General features: G+C 37.9%; 1 long non-coding RNA gene across 1 annotated transcript in view; it reads left to right on the top strand.

Moving 5' to 3' along the window:
- The window catches only part of LOC138011320 (uncharacterized), a 12,357-nt gene extending 6,119 nt beyond the window's left edge, over positions 1-6,238 (top strand). Inside the window, exons 2-3 of the long non-coding RNA XR_011124690.1 lie at positions 4,960-5,169; positions 5,923-6,238. This is a non-coding gene — a long non-coding RNA (uncharacterized lncRNA). The remainder of the gene's footprint in view (positions 1-4,959; positions 5,170-5,922) is intronic.
- The last annotated feature ends 1,262 nt before the right edge of the window (positions 6,239-7,500 follow it).

The following is a 7,500-nucleotide window of genomic DNA, read 5'->3' as shown; positions in this document are numbered from 1 at the left end:
ACCGATCGAAAAAATCTACTGTACACACATACATGTACAGTAAATCGTTGATAAAACGTACTTTAAATTCGCCGAGAATGATCGAGAGGGTATAGCAGTACAAAAGCCCTTAACGCGGAAACACGTGATCTGTCAAAGTAAAAGAATGTTCCGCCCACATCATGATTTAAAGACTATTGGTCCAATTCTTTATCCAATTAAAGGAAATGAATGAATCACCTCTCCTGTCTTCTGTACAACAATAGAAAAAACAAATTCAGTTTTAAAACATGATTCTATTTGATGAAAAACTTGAGTCTTCGTTCCGACTTCATTACTATAAGCGACTTTCAGAACGAGCCAGAATACAATAGATGTTATTATTATGCAAATAAGTGGCGGAGTATTCAGCAGATAAGCTCTATTTTTCTTTTCTATTTTATACTTTTCTGTCTGCTCTTTTGGTGGAACAAATTTTATCCTCACTGTTTTTAGTCTTTAAAAATCTTTATTTGTGAAAGAACAATCGTTGTGTTATTAGATTAGGACGTGGCCACTAACTGTGAGACCACAGCTGACAACAAAGGCCGTTCATGCACCTCGAATCACCGAGAGCCTGCTCGCAGGCTGTAGTCTTCGTTGAATAAAAGGAACAACTATTATCGAGAATTGTCGGAAAATACGAAACAGGATTTGTTTTCCTTTCTTCCAACCGTTTTATGTTGGAAGTCGATATCATGATTGTTCACACACCGTAGTGACCTCTTCACAGCTGACACCCATTAAATTAATGGATCCGTGTACGAGTTGGAATTTGTCACCGCAATGGCTTGAGATTCATCCTGAAAAGAAAAACGAAAAGATACAATAGGTGTTGGCCGCCTTAAAAATAACTATACGGCCCAAAAGGAAAAGGGTGCCAAAGCAAAGCCCCGTTGCACTTAGAGAGACCCACACGTCAAGAGCAAAGAGCCTATCTGCGACTAACCTACAATCTTTGACAAAAACCTTGAAACACTTTGAACATTCTCGCACCGTATTCGTCCCCCTCCCTTTTTCAATGTTGTTGCAGCCAGTCAAACAGTAAAATGTCATCTCAACACTGTGCAGGAGAAGGGTTTGTTTCAAGGATTTTTGGCGAGGATTGTAGAATAGGTAAATCAATTTGATCCTTGTTGCAATAAATAAATCATGAGAAAAATTAATTGAATAAGAAAATTGTTCAAATTTTAGTATTTACTTCGAAGATCATTTTAATTCAAGAAACATGATTTTATGTTATTTTAAATAAGAATGTTTAATAACCGTAATTTTTTACTTATCTGCTGCACTTCTGGTATTCTATTTGTAAATTTCCGTTACTTGTGTTGAAATATCTACTACCCCAGTGTGTCACGGTCATAGGTTAGGAAAGGAGAAATGAGTGAATCAAAGGGAATTGTTCCAAGGAGCATCCTTGAGGTACACGACAGAAAGTACTTACAAAGCTAGAACTTAAATACATTGTTCATAGTGACTATCTACAGGCGACTTTCAAGATGGCCTCCGATGTAAAGAAAGTCATAGCCATGGCGATACCTGTCCACGCATATCATAAAACTAAAGTCCTTTCAGTGCTGCCGCAACTTCGAGGCAGCTTTCTAATAGGTTATCGGTTTTTCATACATTTAGCCATTCAGTATCAACATTGCAAAATTATTTGGGAATAAAGAACTGTACAGTATGCACTCACCTTTGACTCGAGATCTATCGTCCTGTGTCTTCATCGCTACACTTTAGCGACAAAAATGATGAACTCAACACAGTTCTTTTCATTATTTACTTTTTTATACTGATAAGTCAGAATTGACAAGCATGTATAATAACCAAAACTAATCCTAACCTGACCCTATTTTTTCTCGAGGTTAATTTAGGCTTCAAACAAGTTTCCTCAATTCATCTGAGTGCATATTGAACATAAACATAAACACCTTGCAACTGGGCAAATTTATGTACTCCTATCAAATCTCGACCCTTCCCGTTCACTGTAAGCAAACAAAATTGTTTTACTCAAAAATTCAAATACATTCTTATTATATAAGAAAATGTAAGTCCTTCCAATTACTTTACTGCAGAACTAATATTAAATAATTCTCCTCGCTTTTTATCAAGGTCATAAGTTTTACAACTCTCCTAATTACGATCTTGTTTCTGCCAGCTTCCCCCCCCCCCCCCCCTTGCCTATATGTATACTTTTAATAAAAGACTTCAAGGTATTATTTGTAAGAATTATCAACTTCTTACTAACCGAGCGCGAGGGTCGTACTGGGGACTATTGGCCCGAGGTCGTGGCAGTACGGACCGAGCGCAGCATTACGGGAGAATAATGCCCTACAATTCAGTCACAATTAGCCAATCAGAGCGTGCGTTATATCGGCTCCAAACACAAGCCATAATTTTATAATAATGTATAACGCAGTTGTTTATTGTTTCCTACGAAATTCATTTTTGTTGAAGATCTGAAGTGCGATCTGGCAACTTTTTGGCCTTTTATCTTATTTCATCTCTTCCAGTTTTCGAATCTCTCATTATCTTAGTCGTTCGTTAGTTAGAATAGATCTATCGACGGTCATGTTACTGAGGAGGTCTTGCCCAAGTTCGTTTAGACGGATAGTGCGTCTCGAGTATAAAAGCGAACAATGATTCGGGTTTTTTTGACCCATTTTGAGTTACACAAAATCGGATTGTTTCACATTTTTGGCATGACATGCGTTGATATCATTCTTTGGGAGATGGGAAGATACGTCTACCCAAAATGAACGGTTTTGGTTTTTCAATTTCTCGGAATAATTGCTTTCGTTTTCGGTTTTATACAACACTTCATTGAAATTCGTGTCGTGCATGATCACTGTATAACAATATTTCTGCAATGTTAACTCAGTTGTATGTATAGTGATTATATAAGCAAAGTAAAACCCCGGGGGGGGGGGGGGGTACTCCCTTATAAGGGCTTAATGGGGACGTGCGGCCAGCCAGGGTATGTTTTTCGGGATTTTTGTCTTGAACAGGGTATCGAATTTATCATTTTTTGTCTTAATCAGGGTATCGATTTATCAATTTTTGTCTTAAACTGGGTTAAATGTCTTAAACAGGGTATCAAAAATCGGAATTCTGTCTTAAAATGGGTAGGAAAATCAGCGATATTTGTCTTAAACAGGGTCAGGGTATGAGGGGCCGCGCCGCAACTCCCCAACCAGGGATACATCGAGTACCCCCCCCCCCCCCCGGGAGTAAAATCCACAATAGGATTTTGACTTCTTACACACTGCGTGGCTTTAAAAGTTTCTATATAGAGGGCGGTTTTAAATGTAACTTACGCAAGGCGTTTGTTGGCCTCCTTCGCAGCCATTTTCAGGCTCAGACGAACCGAGCTTAAAAACCGCTGCGAAGGAGGCTAGGCGTTTGTAAGACGTCTTCCATTTCACAGATACACATGGCATTTGTAAGAGTAAGGTTACATAAGGCGCTTTTAAGAGTGTCACGTTACATGCACATTTTGTAAGGTTCTAATATGGCACGAGGCGTTCTTACACACACCCATTCTCTGCATTCTCTAACATAATGCGTTTTAATCAATGCATTGAAATAATCTCAATTTTCGCTGCCATCTTGATTTAGGGGGAAAACAGACTAACCACTTACAAACCGATGGATTGCACAAATTTCACACAACTTATAATCATTCCACTTATCGTATTTACCCATCCGGTTGATATGCAAATAGCTGAACGGGTATGCTACAGTTTATCACCCATAAATTATTACAAAAGGTCCAACATCCGAAAATTGGATTTTGATAATCCCTTTATGGCAAAATAGATAGAAACATGCTTTTTTGCATGGTTTAACTAGCAAGTGTATTTTGCATATTTAAAGAGCGTTAATTTAGAAACACAGAATGATAAGGTAAAATACGTTTTTTACTTTAAATAAAAGGCTTCCTTACCATGCTTGAAATTCATTTCAGTACGGCCCTGCTTTCACGGCTTTCAATGGTTATAAAATCGTGAAATGACTTTTTCCACTTGGGTACACGAATCCTGGTATCACGGTTTAGTTTCAGTTTGTCTTTTGTTTCTTTCCGAGTTGTTTTGAAACATGACAACTTCGAATTGAACAAAAACCGGATGTAATTGATTTACAGTCCTCTAGGTCCTTTATTGCTTAATGATGAGTTAAAATATAAAAGACAGAGACAGTATGAACATTGTTTTCACAGTTTAAGTGAAAATGTAATGGTACTGTCTCTTTATTAGCCTGATAACCGTGAAAGTTGGCATCCAAATGTTGCAAGGAAGAGGTTTTTAGTTCATTTTAAATATCCATTTATTCATAACGGATTAATTGAGATCTTTTGACAAAAGACTCAGAATGAAAACAAAGGGAAATTTGAGCTCAAATCACAGATGTCATAAGTAACTGTAAGGTAGCTCAAAATATGCCTTCTTTTAAAACTCTAGGTAGGTAATCCTATGCAGTCTTTCGTCAGAGAAGCTACACCTTGTAAGAAATGAAAGCGTGAGAATACGGAAAAAGTGAGGGAGAGATCCTAACCCTAACCCTAATCTCACTTCGTCATTGCTTCTCAGTACAAAATGTGTTTTCTCCACAACGCACAAACACGGGCAGGTTTTGCAGTCTTCATCTTTTACGTATCTTCAGCCATCGCACTGTAAATTACAGCCCAGATGCCATGCCTATCATACATTTCTTACTATAGATCGCGGTAAATAGTGACCACTTTGCATCGGGGTTTGTTACTGCTGATTCAGTTTATCATCTACGTACAGTCTTTGGATTTTGCTAAAGCGCATGCGCGTCGAAGGTCTCTATGAGCAGTGAGCACGAGGCTGTTGTTTTAAAACACGCAATTAAGCCGAAAGGAAAAGTGGGAGCTTTTTCTTGGTTCGAAGAATAAACAATGTATTTCTTTCCTTTCAGGAAAACAAGGAGACCTTTCAGACACAAACAACAACACACAAAGTTAGATACTCAAGATTCGTCGGTTTTCACACAATCAAAATGAAGAAAATAGCTCTCGTCATTCTTGTTGCTGTCTTTGTAATCGCCGGTTTGGTTGTGGAGACTGACTGCCAGGGACTACCAAAACCAAGTGGACTTATTGCGAAAAGAATGCAGTTGCAGGAAAAGGTTGGAATGTGATAGAGCAGTTTTCAAATGAGTGTCGTAAAACCAAAACCAAAATAATTACTTTGGCCAATCAAGAAGGACGGAGACAATCCAGTAAACCAATCAAAACTCGAAGTAATTACACGTAGCCGACACAAAGCGCGGGAAAATGTGCACGCGCGAGCCACGATTGGTTTTGGTTTCACTTCTGATTGGTTGAAAAAATGGCGCGAGCACTTTGAACCAATCACTGAGTGAAGTAATCATAAACCCAAGGAATTCGCTAATTACTTTCGACATTCAATCGAAAACCGCTCTATGTACCTTGGTTGAGTTACTTTTGTTGAAAATGGATACGCTGACTTGCTATTCATTTTGGGAGGGGTCGTCGATACGAATCGAAATTTTTACGAATCTTCTTGTGGATGATTTCATTCCGCATCATTCCTTTTACCCATCACATTTTGAAAGACAATGTTGTTAGAAGTTCCTGCGATGTTTTGGTCAGTGGTCTATGCGGTTAAAAAGATTTCGAGGGCCGAGGAAATGCTTCATTCTGTCTCAAACAAAAGAAAACTGCCTCATATTTTTTTTGCGCGGAAACATACTGAAATCATTTTCCAAAAAGCTTGAACTTCCACTTCGACAGTATTGTTCATAGACGCAAACCTGGCCGAAGTGGCGAGAGTTCGAAACTTGTAAGCAATTTTGTCATGTTGACAAGGTTGATCAGGAAAACACAAGTTTTAACATTTATCTTACCTGAACTTTCAGAGAGAAGCAAGAAGCATCCATCCATTCTTTGGACGTGACAAGAAGCCCTGGATGCCACAGCGCAGGTTAAAGAAGAATGAATGATCCTTGGTTTCTACGATAAATCACCCACAGCACCTCAGTGATAACAGTGATTTTTTCTTTGCAATGAAATAGCTTAGTATTCTTAATTTGTAACCACCTTGTAGACCTTCATTTACGGTCTTCCCTTTTGGGACTCTCTAAATCCTCTATCAATACGTGCCTGATATTTCAGTCGTAGGAAAAACATCAATTTTTTAGGAACAGCGAATTCAGAATGAATCGCCTCATTCAAGAACTTCACTGACGATTCCTTTTGTTATTTTTTTCACATTACCAGTAGCAGATTCCATAACCTTACTGATAGCACGAGTAGCAGATTATCGAATCGGAAGTAATAAAGCTATGTCAACAAGATAGTGTTTGGTGACAGGGTGTCGTGTCCAAATATCTAATGTCGCACTGATGTAATCGTATTCCTTGAATACAATGTACCTTTGCAGACACGGTGCAGTCGAACTGGGCTCTTCAATAATGTTTGGAGGGGATGGTTTCTAAAGAAACTGTGGTGCTGCATCGATGGGGAAGTAGTATACAAAAATTTGGTTTTATCAACGGAGTTGATAATGTAAATTGACCACCATACAGAGATTCTAAAAGCTTTTCGAATCTCTGTACGGTAGTCAATTTACATTATCGACTCCATTGATAAAACCAAATCTTCAATAATGTAGCCGAATTCGAACTAATGTAACTGCCCAAAACTAACAAAGGTTGCCAATATTCCAAAGCTCTCAAACAGTCACAGGATCTCTTGGTACTTGGTTCGAACTCAACAGATTGATTCAAAGCGATTTCATATACAGACAATCAGAAAAATAATCAACCAAGGCTGTGTACAGTGTTATTGCTATAAATAATGATGGTGGAGTTGACAAATCCAAATCGAACGATAGCAAATAAATCCGTAGTTTGCACATGATAATATTCTTAGTCTGGATGATAAAGGTTTACAGATATAGAAGCCAACTGTAGTTATTCATAACTTGTAGTTCTCAGATAGATCGTAGGTTCGAACTGAAATAGGATAATTAAGATACTAACAATTATTATAGATTCTAACTTATCTTACATAAAATAAGCCTGGTACGTGGCACGCTATACGCCAACAAATAGAAACAACAAAAGCTACACATGTCTTGCATGAGGCTTAATTAATATGGACGTGTAGCACATAGCACATATCCACTTGCATACGACATACATAGTGAATGGGTTACAACATTATCGTAGAGATTTTAAATTGAAAAGCGTTGCGTCAAAACCTAAAGAATATACCTGGATATAAGACTTAAATTATTATAGCTTTGATAATAATATAGTAAGAAAACAAGCAAAAAATGATCATCGCATGATGTAGCAGAGAATAACACTAATTTTGACAAATGCAACACTGGAAAGGTTAGGACAAATATAAAGATAAAAAACTTACGTACTTCGGTTTACGCTTGTACCAATGGAGACAGGGAAATGGTACCAGTAGCAGATTCCATAACC

Source organism: Montipora foliosa, chromosome 7, assembly GCF_036669935.1.
Source record: "Montipora foliosa isolate CH-2021 chromosome 7, ASM3666993v2, whole genome shotgun sequence".
NCBI lineage: Eukaryota > Metazoa > Cnidaria > Anthozoa > Scleractinia > Acroporidae > Montipora > Montipora foliosa.
This window is presented reverse-complemented; position numbering and strand designations above follow the sequence as displayed.